General features: G+C 38.5%; 1 protein-coding gene across 3 annotated transcripts in view; it reads left to right on the top strand.

Annotated features, from left to right (window-relative positions):
* The first annotated feature begins 275 nt into the window (after positions 1-275).
* sytl5 (synaptotagmin-like 5) overlaps positions 276-19,946 on the top strand; it is a 69,136-nt gene continuing 49,465 nt past the window's right edge. For 2 of the 3 annotated variants that reach the window (XM_055015287.1, XM_055015286.1), the window contains exon 1: positions 276-1,867. The gene's annotated coding sequence lies outside the window, so the exon portion shown is untranslated. The remainder of the gene's footprint in view (positions 1,868-19,946) is intronic. The other variant, XM_055015288.1, reaches the window with a different exon arrangement.

The following is a 19,946-nucleotide window of genomic DNA, read 5'->3' as shown; positions in this document are numbered from 1 at the left end:
ATGCAGTGTTTCCTCTGCATCCATTCAGGCGCCGCTCCTTTAAATTCCTTTTTTTGTTTTTTTTGTTTTGTTTTTTTTTGTTGTTATTGTGGCAAATCCACCACCACCACATGTCTCCACCTTCACAGCAGAGTGCTGCACTGTGTCAGGTACTCGCAAGTACTAAGGTAAACTACAGGTAACTATCTCGTTTAGTATCTACTCTTTGATACGTCGGGTTAATATGACGTTTATTACTCGTCAGAGCGCGTCACGTCCAGCATGCAGGCAGCAGGTCACAGAGTCAGAGGAGTGTGGGCTTGGAAAATAAGACTGCGACTTACCAGAGAAAAGTTATTAGCTGAAGATAACTCATAATATATTTTACAAGTTAAACAGACATTCTCTAAATATTGATGTCCAGCTAACGTTACGTAGCATATCGGTAGCTTCAGTTAATTGGACCCGGTGCCAACTCAGTGTCGCTAACGTGAGTAAACTATTGATAGCATTAAGCTAATATCTGCACTCCCTGATGTAACAGCTGACTGCATTTTCAGATGAGCTTCTTCAAATATTTAAATGTATTTATTTTTTAACATTCAGCCTTTAAAAAGCCATTTTCAACTGGCCATTCAATAAATAGGTTGTACAAGAAAAATCTACAGTAAAGTGTCATTTGTTTACGTCGCCACGGCTCCCAGAGAGCCTGCCGCTGCTGCTGAAAAAAATCCTAGAGGAAACACCATGAGACATAAAATGACCAAAAACAAACAAAAAAATGTTACAAATAGATGTAAAACAGTCAAGATGAGGCACAAAATGACCAAACTGAAGCAAGAATAACCATAAAAAGATACAAAATGACCACTTAGGTCACTGAATGCACAATATGAGACAAAAAATGACCAAAATGAACCAATAATAGTAACAAATAGATGTACAACAGTCAAGATGAAGCACAAAATGACCAAACTGAAGCAAAAATAACCATAAAAAGATACAAAATGACCAGTAAACTCACTAAATTAATTTATCTATTATATATTAATTTATATTAATGTAAGTTAAATACATTAAAATGGTGTAATTTTGTTGTGAAGGATTGCTTTAAAAACTAATGAACATCTTTAAAATAATAATAGTAATAGTAATAACAATAATGTGGACGTTATTTACAGTTCTGTCTAGTTTTCTTTAGGGTTAACATGAAAATTAATACTTTTTTCTGTGATTTTACCAGATATTAGTGATCTTTATTTTAACAAAACATGGAATAGCTGTAAAATGTAAAAAACAGTCATTTATTTTAAAAAAGTAAAGTGTTTAGAGAAACCACAGCACAGATAATCAAGTTATAATCTGGTTAATATTGTGTCTCGTGTCAGATTTCTCTCTCTGTCTTTCCTGTTCCACATCATTAAAGTCTCTCTGCAGTGGACTTCATCACCACAGGAAGCAGGGAAATCCACAGCACATAAAAATAATAAATAATAATAATAAATGCACCAGCAGAGACACCAGAGCGTTAGAGGTTAACCCTAACCCTACTGAGCTGCAGGTTTGGACGGAATCCTCCTTTAATTGAACCATTCAGCTGCTTTTTTCGCAGAAACAATAAGAACGAGAACAAGTGTCACATTGTCAGAAATAAACCTATTTGTAAGGATCGCGCGCGCGCGCACACGCGCGCGCGCGCACACACACACACACACACACACACACCACGCCCCCTCCTGTCGGGAACACCCTGCTGGCTGTGGATCATCTCTGCCTTCAGACGGCGCTCAGACGCACCGACACGCCGGACCTCGGTGCCTGATCTCCGGACTGTGACTCCACCGGACCTCGGTGCCTCATTTCCGGACTGTGACTCCACCGCCTCCAGGTAAGACTCCATCGTTTCCCTCTTGGCATGTGGGGCTTGTTCGCTGATGTGTTTTATTTGCGGGAGGAGGGTAACGTCCGTCCACCATCACGACACCTCACGCACCAGTGGGACCAACACAGCCCACTTCGCAGCCGAAGTTAAGCGCGTTTGGACAGGTGCAATGCAGCAAAGAGCCCCTTCTACTCGACGCTCCGTTCACCTGCAGGTTCATTTAACAGTCTGCTGAGAAGATGATTAACCTGAGGGGCTGAAGCCTGACGATCAGAGCATGCTTAGAGCAGATCATCAGCAGGCTTTGAATCTTCAAAGACCAGAAGTGTCTCCTGTGTTGTCTTTGTCAGTCTTTGTGCTGAATGTTGTGTATGGAGCCACCAGGATATCCCAGCAGAGCTCCTCAGGGATCCAGAAAGGAGGTGACAGTGTTGAGATGCTGCTGGATGTCTGCAGGGTCGGCTGCTTTTCTGGCACAGTGTACTCTGGATGCACTGATGAAGAAACAGCCTAACCTCATTCCTGCTCCGAGGAGGGTTTTTTCATTTTAAATTTTTTTTTAGATTCAGATTGTGAGATTAAGAACTAAGGAAGCTGCTTTTTGGATGGTGGTAGAATGCTGTCAGCAGGAACCAGAATACATGAAGCATGCGGGGTTTTAGGGCTGTGTGGCTGCTTTAGTTTGATTCCATCACTTTAGGGGTTCAGCTCAGGACTCTTCCACTGTGATACATATATAATGTTCATTTGATTGATGAAATGTCAGAAAATTGTAAATATAGTGATAGTTTTATCCACCACACCCTCCAGTGTTCAGTTTTTCACATAAGAACACCACAAAATTTGAACCTTTGTAAATAGCTGATGAATCGTTTCAGCTAATTACAAAGGTTCAAATGTTTTGGTCATAAAGTTGTGGAAAATGACCACATTTCAAAGATTTATACAGGATTTTTTTTTGACATTTTGGGAAAATTCAGTGCTTTGTGCTGTTCTTCAAATCAGTATATTTCCATTATTGCAAAATAACTCCTTTACATGTATCACAGGTGATTTTTAGTTGAGTTTAGTTTAGTTTTGATTGTTTCAAGATTCAAGAAGTTTATCATCATAAAGAAAATGAGACAGTTAAACAGTACACTAATCCTCTTTAACCAAATGGGCATGATGTAAGAATGTAAAATTGATTATAATCCTGCATTATTTGGTGAAATCCTCATGTTTTGGAGCTCAGATTGAGCTCACTAAAACCTCCCTCAGGTTAAAACCATGCAGGCTTATACATGATTAATGTTATTTACTGTAGTTATTTAGCTGTTAGTCTGCAGCTAGCTGTAATGTGAAAATAAACTAGACTAATTCAGCTTTCCCAAGTGGCTGTTGGTCCTGTCAGCCCGCCTGGCTGCTGGCCAAAGTGGCTACTTAGACTGACGAAGTAGCTCCAGATGATGTTCAGCCACGTTGGTGTGTTTCAGACTGGAAGCAGCTGTAAATGAAGAGAGTAAAAATAACACTCAGGAGCTCATGTATTAGTTTCATTTTGAATCATTGAGTGGATTTAATAGCTCATGTTCTGGTGTTGAAGGCAAGAAAATGGAAATATTTCAACATCCCTGACAAATTTTTACACCTTTTTTTCCTGAACAAGCCTTTCCTGTGTCAGAAATCCTCACATAGTGTAATTTGTCACCGTGACGTTTCTCCAGATTGGTTCATTTGGCTGCTGAGAGCACTAGATGCAGTATCTGCTGAGGCTGTTTTATCATAGAGAATGCCTCCCTAATGATAATCAAGCCTTTCTACAGCACACACTGGAGGCTAGAGGGGAACAAATGGGCAGAAAGCAGCAGAGAGGCCAGAGAATGCAGGGATTCCCCGATTATCAGAGCTCATCCAGCGGAGCAGAAAGAAGCCCCGGGGGCTGCAGTCACACAGCATTAGAGCACTGCGACTCCAAGATCTGGCAAGACCAAATAGAAGCGTGTGCACGTGTGGATATACATCTATGCAACCGTGCATTATTATGGTGGACATTGCAGGCTGCAGCTCAGTGGACCAGAACGATGCCGTGTTGGAGAAACTTAAAACTCAAACTGCATATTTGGTCCAAACTGACTCAAGACAGACTTTTTGGTATCGTAAATAAAAATTATAGCAGAGAAATGTTTAATTACCATGAAAACAGCATGAGAGCAGCAGCAACGGCAAAGTATTTCTTGTATTATTTTATTTTTTCTTACATAACTGATAATTTGTACAAACACAGGATAGAGTTCATGTATTGTTCATAAATGTTATAAAGGTAGCGGTTTGCACAAATGAAGCATGATTTGAAGATATGACAGTTAATGATTTCCTAAAAATGTTAGAAGTGATAATTTGCACAAAAATCAAACTGGTGTGATTTTGAAGAAAAATGCTGCAAATATGCCGATTCATACAAAATTGCCAAGAAAAAATATTTACAAAAAATTCAGAGATCAGATACCTCTGACTTTCAAATGTCAGAACAGATTAACAGAAAAAAATAATGTTGCATGGTGATATATTCTGTTTCCTACCATCATTGTTATGGAAATCATTGTTAATTATTATTGCAAGGAAAAATTAACATAAATGTGATCAGTCTCTTTACATATTGTTATTATTATTATTATTATTACTATCATTATTAATATTATTAAAAGGTGTTGATGCAAGTTTGCTATTGAGGAAGTTTGTATCAAACAAGTTGCCCTTCGTACTACTCAGTACCCTTGAAGTTGCTCTCAGGTTCAAAAAGGTTGTTGACCCCTGTTCTAGATGTTCATAGGTGGAACATTCTTGTTTTTCTTTCAGCCAATACTTAGTTTTTGCTGTCAGAGTTTTTAAATCTGCTGACATATTAGTTTTGTTTGGTAATGTCTTCCAGATGTGACGGCTTTTGATTGAAAAGTCTGTCTGTCCAGATGTAGTTATTTTGCTTCTGTTGTTGGTGGATCTTCTGGTGATCCTGCTGCCGTCCTGTCTCTGATGGAATCCACAGAGTGATGCTGATTTATTGAGGCATTTGAAGATTAATTTGATGAAGCTTTCAAAACTCAATAAATTTTTTTTTTTTATAAATAAGACAGTGATGCCATCAAATAATTTTTTTATCTGTAATTTTCAGAGCTTGATTTTCTAGTGAACTTCTGTGTTTTATTGTAGATGCTTGAGCCCAAACTGTCAGACAGTAGAGATCTGGGAGAAGATCATAAAGTGCACGAGGAAGAATCTGGGGTGTCCATGAAATCACAATAAGACGAATAGCCTCCTTAAACCGTGTTCATTTTTGACAGTTTGGTCAATATTTCTTCAATACTTCTGTCACTGAAATAGGAAACACTCTTTTAAGATGCATTTTACATATACTTTTTTTGCACAAAGTTACTTTTTTAATGTTGAATACAATCTTTTTAATTTCCCCCTTATGGTTATCATCTCCTGCTGCCTGCTTAGGAGTGTAATTAGAAGTTCAGTTTTATTTAACTGTTTTTGAAATCTTTACGTGGAGGTTAAATTGAAGTTGAGGGTCTAATTCAACCCCAAGATACCTGAAGTGATTTCTTGGTTTTGTATAAAATCTGGTTGCAGACGGCTCAGATGAAGTGGTGGTTTCTGACTAGCTGCTGTTTCTCTTCTGTTCAATGCTGAGATCCAGTTTAGTTGAGGATCAAAGACGTGCAGGTTCCCCAGTGAAAAGTAAGATTGGAAACCTCTAATCTGAAAGGATGGGAGAGGTTTGCATATGTGATCCATGTAGGATGTATTAATTAAAGATGCAATAATCATTATTTATATGAATAATTACGTGCTAAATTAGATTTTTGATGGTTAGTGTAAAAAAAAAAAAAATCTGAAAAATTGTGTGTTTTCTGGAGTCCTGCATTGTCTGACACATATATAAAGGTCGATCACAAAATATAGTGTGTTAAATAACAGAAAAGCATAAAATTCTCACATCTAATGAGCTATTTTGAGCAAATGTGTTGCATTTTTGCTTACTGAATGACCTAAATGACTCAATTACCATCATTGTTAATCCGATGACTAAATAATTAAAGTGTGGTGTCATTGTTTAGACTGTAAATTATAAGTACTGTTTGTTAAAAATCAAGCCACGCAGCAATCACTGTACTTTGCCACAGTTTCTATTTATCAGGCCAACATCTAAATTAGTAAATTATACAGTTTTCTGTGTGTAGCAGTGAATCAGATACAGACAAGCAGCTTTACTCTGAAATGTGCTGGACTGATTGTTTTAGTGTTTATAGTGGATTTTATTTTTATGTTACTGCAAGCGATTTTGCAGTTTGTCAGCATTTTTGTAGATTTTAGTGAAATTTATGATATACTTAAAAGGCATTATTTATTTAGCAGAAATACATTTCCCTGCAAACAAATTCATTGAACTGAATATTAAAGCTGAAACAATCTATCTTGTCCTGCATTCTTCATGCATTTTTATGTAATTTGGGCTCTATATGGCAAAATATTTCACACATAAAACAACATTTTTATCTATAGAACAGTTTTCCAGAAAGCCTGAAAATATTTCAGTCTCTTCTTGTGTTTCCAGCTCTCTGCCTCGGAGCAGCACTGGAGGGAAACTCTTTGTCTCTCACATAAATCGTCTCTATATTGTTTCCCCTCCTTGTATTCGCACAAACACTGAGAACACTGGAGAGGAGTTATGGAGGTGCATGTACAGAATAATCTTCCTCTAAAACGTGAGCCGTGTCGAATATTAGCCTGTTAATGAACGATTTGATCCAGATTATCTCTGCTGACGGTCGGAGCTGCTCTTGCTAAGCTCATCTGTGCTGCTGCATGAATCCCGTCTGATCTCAGTAGTTGTGTGGGGTTTCCCTCCTTCCCACCCACTCACTGATGCCGCTCTGATCCACAGCTCTCATTTGGGATGCAGCCTGTAGCTCCATGTGGCCTCAGAGATGCATCGCGTCCCCGTTCAATCACGGTTGGAAGCAAGGCAATCAGTAGGAAACCTGTCCACAGAAATACCCTGCGGATGTGGGAGGGGGGACACATCACAAAATCACAAAGGCAGAAATGTAATTTGGAGGCAGCTGAGAGAAATGGCTCTGCTGAGTAATAGATTGCTGGTCAGAGAGCGAAGCCTCCAACGTGTGGACGCTTGACTCTGTGGGCTGCAGTGGATGATGGGATCCTTCAGCCCTAACATGGTGTGGATGCACTCAGAATGCCCCCTTCAGTTGAAGTTACATCATTATTTGGTATTTCACAGCACCGACCAGGCGGACCAGGATGTGGAAAAGTAAACAGAGCACAGTGCTCATCAAACACTGGCATTAATTACATCCATTGTTGGCAAGTTATGCGACTGAAGTGTTCAATCAATAAATATATTTCAGCGGATTAAAGGCAGCTGTAATGGCATTTCTTGTGAGGAATTAAACTATACCAGACGGTTGTGGAATAATTCCCAAAGCAATAACCTGAAATGACTGTGGAGTCATATGATGATGATAAATACTGTCCGCTGCACAAACCGGTGGTAAAAAACGTATTTAAACTACAACCACTACTGCAGTTAGCAGCCGGTAGGCTTGGCTTAGAATTAAGACTGGATAAAGGGTGGAAACAGGAAGTCAGGCTCTGTCCAAAGGTAGCAAAAATCAGGGTTTTGTACCAGACTTGAAGACAGAGTCAGATTAGCTTTTACCCAGTTTTTCCCAGTCTTAATGTTAAGCTAGGCTAACTTGTTTCTCTTTTTCCCAGTCTTAATGCTAAGCTAGGCTAACTTGTTTCTCTCTTTCCCAGTCTTAATGCTAAGCTAGGCTAACTTGTTTCTCTTTTTCCCAGTCTTAATGCTAAGCTAGGCTAACTTGTTTCTCTTTTTCCCAGTCTTAATGCTAAGCTAGGCTAACTTGTTTCTTTTTACACTCTTAATACTAGGCTGTCTTCCCTCCATTTCCAGTTTTAATTCTAGGCTATGCTAACCATTTTGCCCCTTTTCAGTCTAAATGCTAAGCTAGGCTAGGCTAATTGTTTCCCTCTGATTTTAGTGTTAATGCTAGACTAGGCCAACTTTATGACCCTTTTCTGATTTTAATGATACGATAGGCTAGTTGTTTGTAGTAGAATTGTATTTATTCATTATTCATTCTTCATTCTTGTATATCTTGTACATATTGTTATTATAATTATTATTTACTGTACACATGGTTAGTGCTGCTCTGAAAGATGTTTACTGCTGGAACTCTGGAAATTTCCCCTGACGTGGGGAGTAATAAAGGATCATCTTGTCTTAGTTCTTCCCACTTTTACAAAATCTTAATCAAACTAACTTGTTCACCTTTTTTCCAATCTTGAAGCTAAATCAGGCTAGCTGTTTGTCCCTTTTTCTATTCCTAATACTATGCTAGGCTAGCTGTTTGCCCTTACTCTATTCCTAATGCTAAGCTAGGTTAGCTGTTTGTCCATTTTTCCAGTCTTAATGCTAATCCAGACCAGCTTTTACCCTCTTTTCACTGTTGTAATGCTAAGCTAGGTTAGCTGTTTGCCTGTTTTTCCAGTCTTAGTGCTAATCCAGACCAGCTATTACCCTCTTTTTACTGTTTTAATGTTAGGCTAGCTGTTTGCTAGTTTTTCCAGTCTTAATGCCAATCCAGACCAGCTTTACCCTCTTTTTTACTGCTTTAATGCTAGGTTAGGCTAGCTGTTTTGGTGTGTTTTACTCAGATTGTCCACAGCTGTTGGAGTCGACAACCTGTCCCTGAACTTGAGGCTGTTGTTGAAGTTTTTTTTCTCCATGAACTCTTATCAGTCTGTGGAATGAGGTCACCTGTTTTGTTGTGTCATGCAGGTGAAGCCCTACAGTCAGGATCAAAATCTGTTACTCATTGTTGTTCTCAGTTTAATCACATTAGTTAGTTTCAGGTGAAATTCAGGTGGACCTCACATGTGTTTGTCCAGAGTCTGAGACTGAGTTGGTTTTCAGACACACGGGATCATTTTTCCTTATTAAGCCACAGAAGTTGTTTCTCTTTTGTCTTTGTGTCTGTCAGTAGTTTTCATCATTTACTTGCAGACTTAAAGGGCATTTAATTTATCTGAGGTCTTTAAAGTGGCTGCTTTGCTAGTGGATTCATAGAAATGTACTGCATTTAATCTATTCTGAGGTGAGTTCTCGTCCCGTCTATCACATCTAGTGTTGACACTGAAGGTTTATCTGCACACCCTGAGGTTTTACAGTCTAAAAAAAATCCTGAACAAAAAAGAAAATCTTGCAGCAAGTGTCCCAGAAAAAATACTGCGGAATACTGTAACATTGAAAATCTGTAAAAATGCTGAAAATAATATTTGTGGATTTAAATTCAGTAAAACTGTAATTTTATGGTATTGTAAAAATACAGATATTAATGTGGATGTTATGTAGAGTTTGAGTTGTTACTAACAGTCGACATGTAAGTTACTACTTTTTTCTGTGATTTTACTATTTATTATCCATCACTTAACCTGACTGGAAAAACCTGCAAAATAACAATAAAAAATATGGAATATTTTTCAGTCCCTAATATAAATAATTTTGCTTTCAAATAATGACAAATTCCTTGGAAAAAGTGTCATTATATTCATTAAAAGTTGTTTAATTGAATGATCAAACATATAACGACAAACTAAGATGTGTAAAAATACAGATATTTGATGTTGTTGCTGTTTTACAGTTTCGGCTTTTTTTTTTTTACCATTTACATGTAAATTAGTAGCTTTTGTCTGTGATTTTACTCACAATGAAATATACAATAATATTGGATGGCTATCGGTGCAAAGAGCATGTCTAAAATAAGTATAGTACTATTGCACTATAATATAGTGCAAATAGATGCATTTACAGAGAATAAAACACATTGTGATTATTGTAATGAAGCTCATTTATAAGCTTATAAATCTTTTATAAACTTATGGCAGGAAGGAGCTAATTGGAAGTTGTCGGAGCGTCTCTGAACTTTAAACAGACATTTTTTTCTCTGTGAGGATTCAGTAATTGCCTCTGTTTATACTGAAACCGACCTTTCTGTCAAAACATCCTGTGCTCTAAATATTAATTGCAGATTGTTTATTGGATGCAGTTGTTTTGGCTCTTAGCCTGGATTCTCGTCGACCGTGTGGGATGCTGAGAGCTGAAAGTGTTTTGTTGTTCACTTTTAGATGAATGAATGTTGTGGCCACCTGAAATCCACTTGCTGACAAGATCCACGACAAATAAACTCCTCTGACATCTGAAAAGAAGAAAAAGTGCAGATCAGTGTGGGAAAAGGTTGAAGTAGATGCTTTTAAAACAGGAACCCAGCAGTGGTTTAAAGCTGGAGGATTCAAGGCCCACCTGTCTGAAACAGCAGTTATGTCTTTGCTGAAACTGATCTTTATTCATCGATCTGCTGTGGAGCCTCTGAATGAATTTCATTGTGCATCTGTCTGGACATACTGATCCATTTGGCCAAGCGAGTGTAGCAGCACTGAAACAGAAAGGACAGAGGGCTACTGTTAAAAACACTCCTAATCTGTTATCATCTGCTCTGCTTTAAGTTGTTCCATTGTGATTAATGCTCCCAGAATGCAGGGTTCCCTTCTCTCTATTAAGTGCAGTACAATGTGGCAGGAATGGATGCTATGAAATATTCAGCCGCCATGTTGGTGAAGCTGCTCATAACCCCAGCGTCTCTCTCTGTGTGATGCAGAGACAGAAACTGGGTTAATAAGATCCTGCCTCCATTAAAAAGCTTTCATCTACGTTCTTTAAGTGCCAGCGCCTCTCAGATCTTTTGCATATCAGGCTGTGAAACAAAAGCAACTTTACTGTGAAGTTTCCCTGACAGGTGCTCGTTATACACAATAATCTCAGTTTCATATGTTGCATAAAGATTTGCTTTTATTTCCAGGCGCTGACAAATAGGAGAACTAAGATTTCAGATACTGTGCAATGAAAATGTTTGTTGATCCAACAAACAGACTTCTTGCGATGAGTTGTAAACAGCAGACGGCAGATTGTGGCTTCAAATGTGGACTTTTTGGCTGCAGTTTTGGAGAATAAATTGGTCAGTTTCACTGTGCAGACATGGGAAGGGCTGATTATACTGTGGACAGAAGGAGCAAAGGTCTCCTCTTGTCTCCTGTACTTCATGTAATTAACGAGATTAAGAAGCAAACAAGCAGAGTTCTTGAAGGTGCAGAGCCCATCATGCAGATGGAGTGGATTATTATTTTGATTCGTGTCAGAGGTCTGTGTTATTTTCACAAGTGTCTTTACAAAACTGCTTATTTATTTCTTGGTATCTCCAGGTTCACGAATACTGCCTTAAGATGATCATTAAATGTGACACACTGAGCTGAATATACTGCAACGTTGATGCTTTCTAGCAGCGTTACATCAGTCAGATAACACAGCTTCATAACTAAATGATAGACTGCCTTGAAATGTGGTGCACCACATTTATTTTCTCCACGGGCAGGATAAGTTTAACGCACAGTGGCATCCAAATAAATTGAGTATATTCAGGAATCTGATTGAGAGCAAATTTATTACAGAATGTGAAATATTCACTGTAAGCATCATTTTTAAGATGGCAATGGGCCAGAAAATGGGTCAAACCTATGAAGAATACTTTATCGACAACAAATGTATGATTAATCCAATCCCAGATGTTTATAAAATACTTGGTCACAGTTCATCTAAGACCCCAGGGCTGTTTGACTCTTTGTCTGATTGACCGTCCAACAATGCAGTGAGGATTCAATAAATCTGAATGCCCTCATGATCGTTGTTCATGATCGAGTCGAAATGCTCAATCTGATGGCCAAAGCATTGGTGCTAAACACAAAGGGCATTCCCATCAGCCTACTTTGTGTTTAGCACCAATATAGCAAATGTCAGCATGCTAACAAGCTACGCTATGATGAGAACACAATTAATATTATGCTGGTTAAGCATCAGCATTCTATAATTATCATTGTGAGCAATGCAGGATGTGATTTAGGCCCAAATTTGTTATTTGTTCAACTATTTTACATTCAGGTGTTGGTGTAATTTGATGGGGGTGTTTTTATTGTCAGAGAATTAGAGGCTAAATTCTGTTACGGCTTTAGGCTCGCAATTTTGACTTAATGGGTTATTTTTTTACTTGAGTATGCAGCATCAAAGCAATTTTCCTTAAAGTGACTATTAACATTTTGAGTATATTTAGGGAACTTTAGCTTAATACAACAACGATCATAACAGAGGAAGAAAAGTCTTTTTTGTTAGTTTTTCTCTCACATAGCTCCTTGTTTTAAGCTACACTTACATTAATGGTTCCATCTGGTGAAAAATCAGTCTGTTTTTATGGTGTTTTGTGGATGTTATAAACTTGGAGTAAATTAAAAGCTTTCAAGATACGACTAACCAATAGTCTTCTAGGGCAAACTGTGATTGGCAGCTGTGGCCGTCAGTCACAGATGCAGATCTGCAGACACATACTATTGCCTGAAGGGGGTGGGGACAGCAGCAGCAGCTTATTGGTTTCAGAGTAAAACAGTCACTTTGCATTTCACTGCACATACTGTATGACAGTGGTTCTCAAATTTTTTCTGTCGGGCCCCCCTTCGGAGGAAAAAAAACTTTCGTGCCCCCCCAATAACTTTGTGCGTATATATATATATATATATATATATATATATATATATATATATATATATATATATATATATATATATATATATATATATATAAAGATCATGGGTGTCAAACTCATTTTAGTCCAGGGACCACATAAACCCAATCTGATCTCCAGTGGGCCCCACCAGTAAAATCACAGCATAATAACCTATAAATAACCACAATTCCAACTTTTCCCCTTTGTTTTAGTTCAAAAATATTACATTCTGAAAATGTTCACATTTAATGAAGTATCTTTTTACAAAATATTATGAACCTGAAATTTCTTAAGGAAAACAAGTTCAATTTCAACAGTAGCCTATTATGCCTCAGTTCATCATTTACACATGCATTGTAACTGCCAGATAACAGTTTATCTACAAAAACACAAAACATTCAGTCACAGGTATCTGCAACTGAACAATCTAGTATTTTACTTCATGATCAGAACAACTTGTCAAGTTCTAGAAATTATTTTAAATTTACAATTTTACAAATTTACAATTTACAGTTAATGTTGTTGTAAATTTTATCATTTGTAAAGTCGTCCCACGGGCCGCAATGGACCGTCTGGTGGGCCGGTTTTGGCCCGCAGGCCGTATGTTTGACATTGCTGGTAAAACTAATCAGAGGAGATGAGCCGAGTATGTGACGTGATCGAGTACGCTGGTGTTCCGACTGCACATTAACGATGCGTTCTCCCGTTCTCAGGAGTCTGTACTTCGGAGTCTGAACAGCCAGTGCATATACCATAGGTATATACAGAAGATCATTATTATTATTATTTATATCTATGGCATATACAGTCTATGGGGTCAGCACAATTTCAGTATTGTTGTACGCCACGAAAAACAGGCCGACGTTAAAACAATAGTTCAGCTAACTAGTTCCGCGTTGAAGGACCTTTTCCTCCCAGTCTCCCGCGCCCCCCCTGACATGCCTCTGCGCCCCCCCAGGGGGGCGCGCCCCACTATTTGAGAAACACTGCTGTATGAGAACATGACAAATAAAAATTCTTGAATGTAAAACGGCACATTTAGAAAATCCCAGGGTTCTTACAGTTGTGGTTAAATGAACCATCTTTGCAGTGTTTGTGCTGAAAAACTAAAAGACACACTCTGGGGCCATGTGAGATTAATTTGCTGGAACCAATGCACAATATGGGGCCTTTAAAGTAATTGCTAAGGACGTGGTTTAAGTGTCTTTCTCCTTGAAGTCCAGATGGACTTTTTCTTTTCCTGGCAGTCTTTTATTCCACCACCAGTCATCATCCAAAGCAATCATCCATTTTCTGTTTCCGGCTCTGCACTTTCTCTGCTGGCTTGTTTGGTGGCAGCCTTTTCCTGAGCTCACGCTGCCCTTTCCTCTTAATTAGCGTCTGAAACACGGCACAAAAAACCCATCAATGCAAGGACAACAAGCAGCATTCAGATAAGGACGATGCCCAGAGTTCAGTGGAGGTGAAAAGAAACGATGTGGAGGAGGAGTGCTGAAACAGGGGGGTAAGGATAAGGTTTTTAGAGTTTTTTTTTCCTATTTTCCGCTCCATCAAGTCTGGCAGGGAGCTGTGGAGACCTGCAGGCTTGATAGGTCATTACTGAGGACATTGTAATGTTATAGTGGCTGTGACATGTGCGCTGCATGGCTGTAAGGGCAGCAGCAGCTTAAACCACTGGACAGGAATCATCTGAAACAACGGAGGCTTGTGTGCTACAACCCTGAAAGACAGCCATCTAGAAACTGTACTTAATAATAGCAATTATTAGAAAAATCTGCTCACAGCATCAGATTTAAATGTACTAATTGCAGTGAAGGGTCTCTTGGAGTGTTTTTCTGTTATTTATTATATTATCCAGTGAAAATCAAGTTGTTTTTATCTGTTTCTTACACGCTAGAAGACAAATCATAAGAGAAATAAGCTGTCCACACCGTGGCTGAGCATTTCCATGTAGAAAACTCTCAAAAACCAGAGAGCAATACAATCAGGTTTTCAAAAGTAAGAAATCTATTACTTCAAATTGCAGCGACAGACTTTCCATAACATTATAATTTGTCAGAATCAGTCCTTATTTGGAACATGTGTGGCTGAATTAATCCAATATTACAACTTTTAGCAGGTTTTACAGTGTTTGAGAGTTGAAGGTGAGCTGGTGTGCTTGAGTTGGAGATGGGTGGAAATAGAGGCAGGGACCAGTCAGCATATAGATATAGTCAAGGAGACAAAGGAATAGAGGGATAATGTTTATGGAAAAGTTTCTGACTATGTCCTTTAGGGGTTTAATCAATGACCAAAGAAATACTTTATATATATGGACACTTTTGACTGATTTGTCAAATATTTTCCAAGTTAGTTTTAGAAACTAAATTGCCTCTTGACCCACTTTCAGCACATTAAAATATGTTTAAACAACAATATCTCTGCAAATATTAAAGATAAATGCCTGACATTTTCACTGTTATTTCTCAACTTGCTGAACAAGTTGATCAAATCTTCTCTAATTATGGGTGATTTGAAGCATGAAAAAAATTCCAGCTGTCATGAAAAGTCCCATCTTTGAGCACACATTACCAAAAAAGCAAATGATAATACAGAAGTCAACTAGTGATACTTTCTGAGCCTTATGTAGTTGCACATCACAATATTACATCGCAAAACATGTTTTTATTAAATAGGTTGTTATTTAAATTATTATTAAAATAGGCATTGAGATTATGTAAAAAAAAAAAATATTTTTTTAAAAAAGAAAACGTTAATAGTTCCTGAGATATTGCCATCCAAACATAGCCTCAAATTTCAATGGATCAAAAAATGCGCTGAAAATGGGTCAACAGGCATTTTTTAAAATAAATTTATTTTGGAAAGCATTCAATATGTCAAGATAAAATGTCACAAATATCTTTATAAATATCCATGTTTTATGCTTTAACATTTTCAGGAAAATAGGAGATGGCTGAGCAGAAATTGTTCAAAAACATTTGATCATTTGAGATCATGTTTTTTTTTTTTTTTTACTCAGCTGCAATAAAACTCATCTTATGTTTTCTACGTAGCTAGAAACTAAAGGTGTCAAAAACAGTGTAGTGGAGTAAAAGTTTCCCTCTAAACCTAACTCCTCTTTAAAGTCCTCATATAAAGTGTACCTGCCCCTGTGTTCCATTTGCTTCAAACAAAGTGCTTGTCAAGTTACAGATCAGCTTCTGAATCCTCCTTTCACTTTTCAGATGTCAGAATCGGCTGAGCTGCAGATATCAGGATGATTGAAACAAACCAATTCATACAACTTGTTCTTCAACCACGTCTGAAAGCAAAAATGTTTATCGTTGTTCCAAGCAGCCAAAGAGGAGACATGTAATAATCACTTAAATAGGGACAAGAGCCCACATTTTAGACCAAGCTGAAAAGAGAGCTTGGACCCAGACATCTGCCAGTGGTTCCTGTCTGTTCACAAATGCTCTTTATTTGGAGTGTGTGGGAAAGACGAGTCAGAACGGAGTGGCAGCTCCAAACAGAAATATCAAATAGATGCATGAAATTTAGTGCAGATGTGTACCACTGGATGCATCTTTTTGAGATACAGTGTCTAGAACTGGTGACAGCTGTGATTTTTACCACAAAATTTGCTCAAAGCAAGCATCGCCTGAATCAAAATCACCTGCAAAGCTGCAACAAAACAGGCTAATTTAGGATTATTTATTGGTGTGAGTTCAAGGTTAGCCCTGAGGGGAAGCATCTTGGATTAATGAAGTTAGACTAAAGGAAGTAGAAAGCTTCAGGAGCTGCTTTCATAGAGAGGAAGAGACACGATGTTCATGCAGATAACTGCTGACATTCAGACAACATTTCCCTGAAGACCTTCGTCATATTGGACTCAGCTGTTTAGACAATTAGGAGAAAAAGTTCAAATCACTGACTCTTAAACAGGTGGACAGATCATCATCGTATGGTGGGGATTTTAGGTTGTAATTTTGAAGAAGTTACAGAAATTGTCAGATCTAGCTACTTCAGCAGTTCCACCTTTGGAAAGCTGGTCCTGGTGGGAGAGTTCAGAGGAAGCTAGAGGCAGCTTGAATTCCAACGATTTTCTGGAACAATCATTTTCACTTCACGCAGCAACTGATCAGCTGTGTGGAGACAAGACAGTGAACCTCTGTGTCTAGATTTAAACCTCTCTCAAGCTCATTTTTAGCCTCTTCTGTCACATTCTGTTTGCACAAATTCCTATGAATGTCTTTGAGGAGAGACTGTCAGAAAGTGTGTGATGTTTTCCCTTTTTGGGCGATTATCTCTCCTGTCTCCAGGCTTTCCTCCAAATGCACCGTCGGAAGCAACACTTTTGACCTCAGATGGGGACTGTTTTTCTTCCAGTCCTTCTCTCCTCATCCTCAGTCCAAGCATGTACATTTGTAGACAGCCAATTAAGGAATCAGACCACAAAGATTGACTTTAGTTCAGTTTCCTCCCAGCAGACTTATAATCAGAGACAAAAGGCCAAATCTGGCGAGGAACAGAATGCTAGTCACTTTTCTGCACGTGTCAGGCTTGATGGAGGTGAGTTATTCATGTCAGTTCCAAGTACCAAGTAACCAAGTAATTTGGATTCTGATTGACAAACATATTATGGGCTGCAGAGTTATTGACGTGCAGAAAGCTCTGGAGGATGAAGGAGCGACGACCGCAGGTCCTCACTGATTGGCAGCGACAGCAGCGTCTGTCTGATGATGGTCATTAGTGCACTGCAGCGAGGCAGATATGTTATCTGTGTGTGTGTGTGTGTGTGTGTGTGTGTGTGTGTCAGAGAAGTAAGTGAAAGGCAGGGATGGTTTGTATCACTGAATGTGGTTGCTTCCTCACACCAACGAACCTCCTCCAGCCTCCGTATCTCATCTAGAGCTGACTGGGAGGATGAGGGGTGTCTACTGATTCCACACAGGTCCACTTCCGACCTGCAGGAAGTGGATTGTGGATTTCATGCAGAGAGATACCCGGCTGAGATAGCAGGATTAATCTTATTTCCTTCGTTTCTTTAAAGTTGAGATAAGCTGCAAAGCATTCTGGACACTGATGTTTGTCAGAATCTGCATGAAGCTTGAGAAAGACACTACTTGGTAGCTGCTTTACAAAGAAAGTTCTTTAGCTGCAGGTTCACTGCAGGTAAAATGACTCTGGAGTGTTTTGTGCTTCATCTCTTCTGTTTCTTAGAAAAGGAACTGGGTTTTACGTCCGTTGTTGCGATATTTCCCTCAGGAGTTGTTCCTTCAAGAAGAACGTTCGTCTATTTAACACCACTTCAGCAGAATAGAACTTCTTGTAGGTGTTTTGCATAATTGTCCACCAGTCTCTGGTGTTTTTTGACTGCTCTTCTCTGCAAAATTCCCTCAGTTGCAAGACATCTGGGGGTTTTCTTTCATTTACTGCCCGTTTCAAATCCCTCCACAACATTTCAAATAGGATTTAAACCTGGGCTTTGACTATAACCCTCCATTTCTTCCTTTTGAGCTGCTCCTTGGTGGATTCGCTAGTGTTTTTTAGGATCATTATCCTGTTTAAAAGGTCCACATGGCTTCATATCATCTTCAAGCACTCTTTCATATGATGCAGAATTCAGGGTGAAATCAATAACTGCAAGCTGTCCAGTTCCTGAGACCATAATATTTCCACTAACATGGTTTGCAGCTGGTATGAGGTTCATCTGTCCAGATCACATTATTCCTAAACTCCTGCTCTTTGCTTGTATGTTCACTGGCACTCTGTACTTTTGCTATAATGTTCTTTTCAGGCAGAAAAGCTTTTTGCTGGAATCCCCTGCAGGTCAGTTTTATAAAACCTCTTTCTGTAGATGCAGCACTTTGATACCAACAGCTGCAGGAGTTAGCTGCAGATCCTGTGATGAAATTTTGGGGTTCTTTGATTATCTGGGCTGAATTTGCTGAGCCAGTCCTGGACAAATTTGCAGAAAATTGAAATCTAGACCCCTTGCTGATAACTTACTTTACCTTACTTTTTATTTCAGATGGTTTGGAGATCTTTTTAAGCCCCCTGCCAGATGTATTTCCATCCACAGCCTTTTTCTGATGGCCTTAGAGAGCTCTTCAGATCTTCAATAGCAAAGAGAAGAGTCAACCCAAATGTCAGAGGTTTAAAAATGACAGGTTTCCAGCTGTCAGTCCCTAAAGACATCCTAATCATTCACACCCAGTCTGGAACCCCCAATCCCAATCCCATGGATTCGAAATCTAGACGTCTACTTACTTTTCCCTTAAATTATGAAAATGATTGTAACACGTCTTAATACTGCCCATTGTGCATCACTTGTTTGAGTATCTACGTCATTGATGGGCACTATTTCAAGAGGATAAAGAGTTTGTTTGTTCAAATGTGTTTCTATGTGATGTACTTATTCACATAACAGGATCGTTGGGAGCAGCTGCAGTCTAATGCTGTGTTTACGTCGTGTAGATTTCCATTCTGAAGAGTCAAGTTGGTTCAGAGTTGGTAGCATGAGGTCTACAAACTCTGTTTATTGATAATGTGAGACTATAATAATTGAATTTGTGTGTAATTATCTTGAAAGAGACTTTTGCTGATGGTATTCTTCTATATTTGTTGCAACCCAAGAATAATTTTTGTGTTAAATCTCAATTAATTGATAAATAGTTCTATGCTGCAGGGTTTTGTGCTTTTCTGTCCCCCTTATTTACACATACGGAAAACTATTAAATTACATAATAGAGTGCATCAACACAATAAAAATACTGTATTTAGCTGGATTTATTTCAGTTTCTTAAAATGATAAATAAGGCACAAACAATCAGAAAATTAATAATACTGCATGAATGCAGACAAAACAGTGACAATAAATCCATAGAAAATACAAAAATAAGGGTGAATTATGTCAGTTTTCAAAGCCACATAGGAAAATAGTCATCCAAAGAGCTTTCGTTAAGATAAATGACTTAAACTTTACTCTTTCTTTTTTCTGGTGCACAAAAATCTATTTGTCCAGTTGTAATTATGACTCAGATATTGGTTTACGGGTCAGAAATGTGCTGTTCCAGCTTATGTATGGATGTCAGGTGGTGGTTCAAGAAGTGAAGATTTGTGACTGTAGCAGGATGCAGCCCAGAAAATACAGAGATGTTCTATGACAGCATATATTGTGTTCAGTCAGAATCAGTGTAAACAGCTGTGAAGTGTTATTGTTGACCTTTACTGATGAATAATTCATGTTTCCTGCACTAACAGGAAGGCTACCATTGTGCATGTTGTCTTCTATGTTTGTCTTCTATGTAAAACGCTGTGTTGGCGGCCTCTGCAGCCAGCAAAAGTAGTCAAGCTTTACCTCTAAAATGCTCAACATCGCTGATGATTGTGTTGCATGAATGATTCAG

The sequence above is a fragment of the Amphiprion ocellaris genome, chromosome 11 (assembly GCF_022539595.1).
Source record: "Amphiprion ocellaris isolate individual 3 ecotype Okinawa chromosome 11, ASM2253959v1, whole genome shotgun sequence".
Taxonomy (NCBI): Eukaryota; Metazoa; Chordata; class Actinopteri; family Pomacentridae; genus Amphiprion; species Amphiprion ocellaris.
This window is presented reverse-complemented; position numbering and strand designations above follow the sequence as displayed.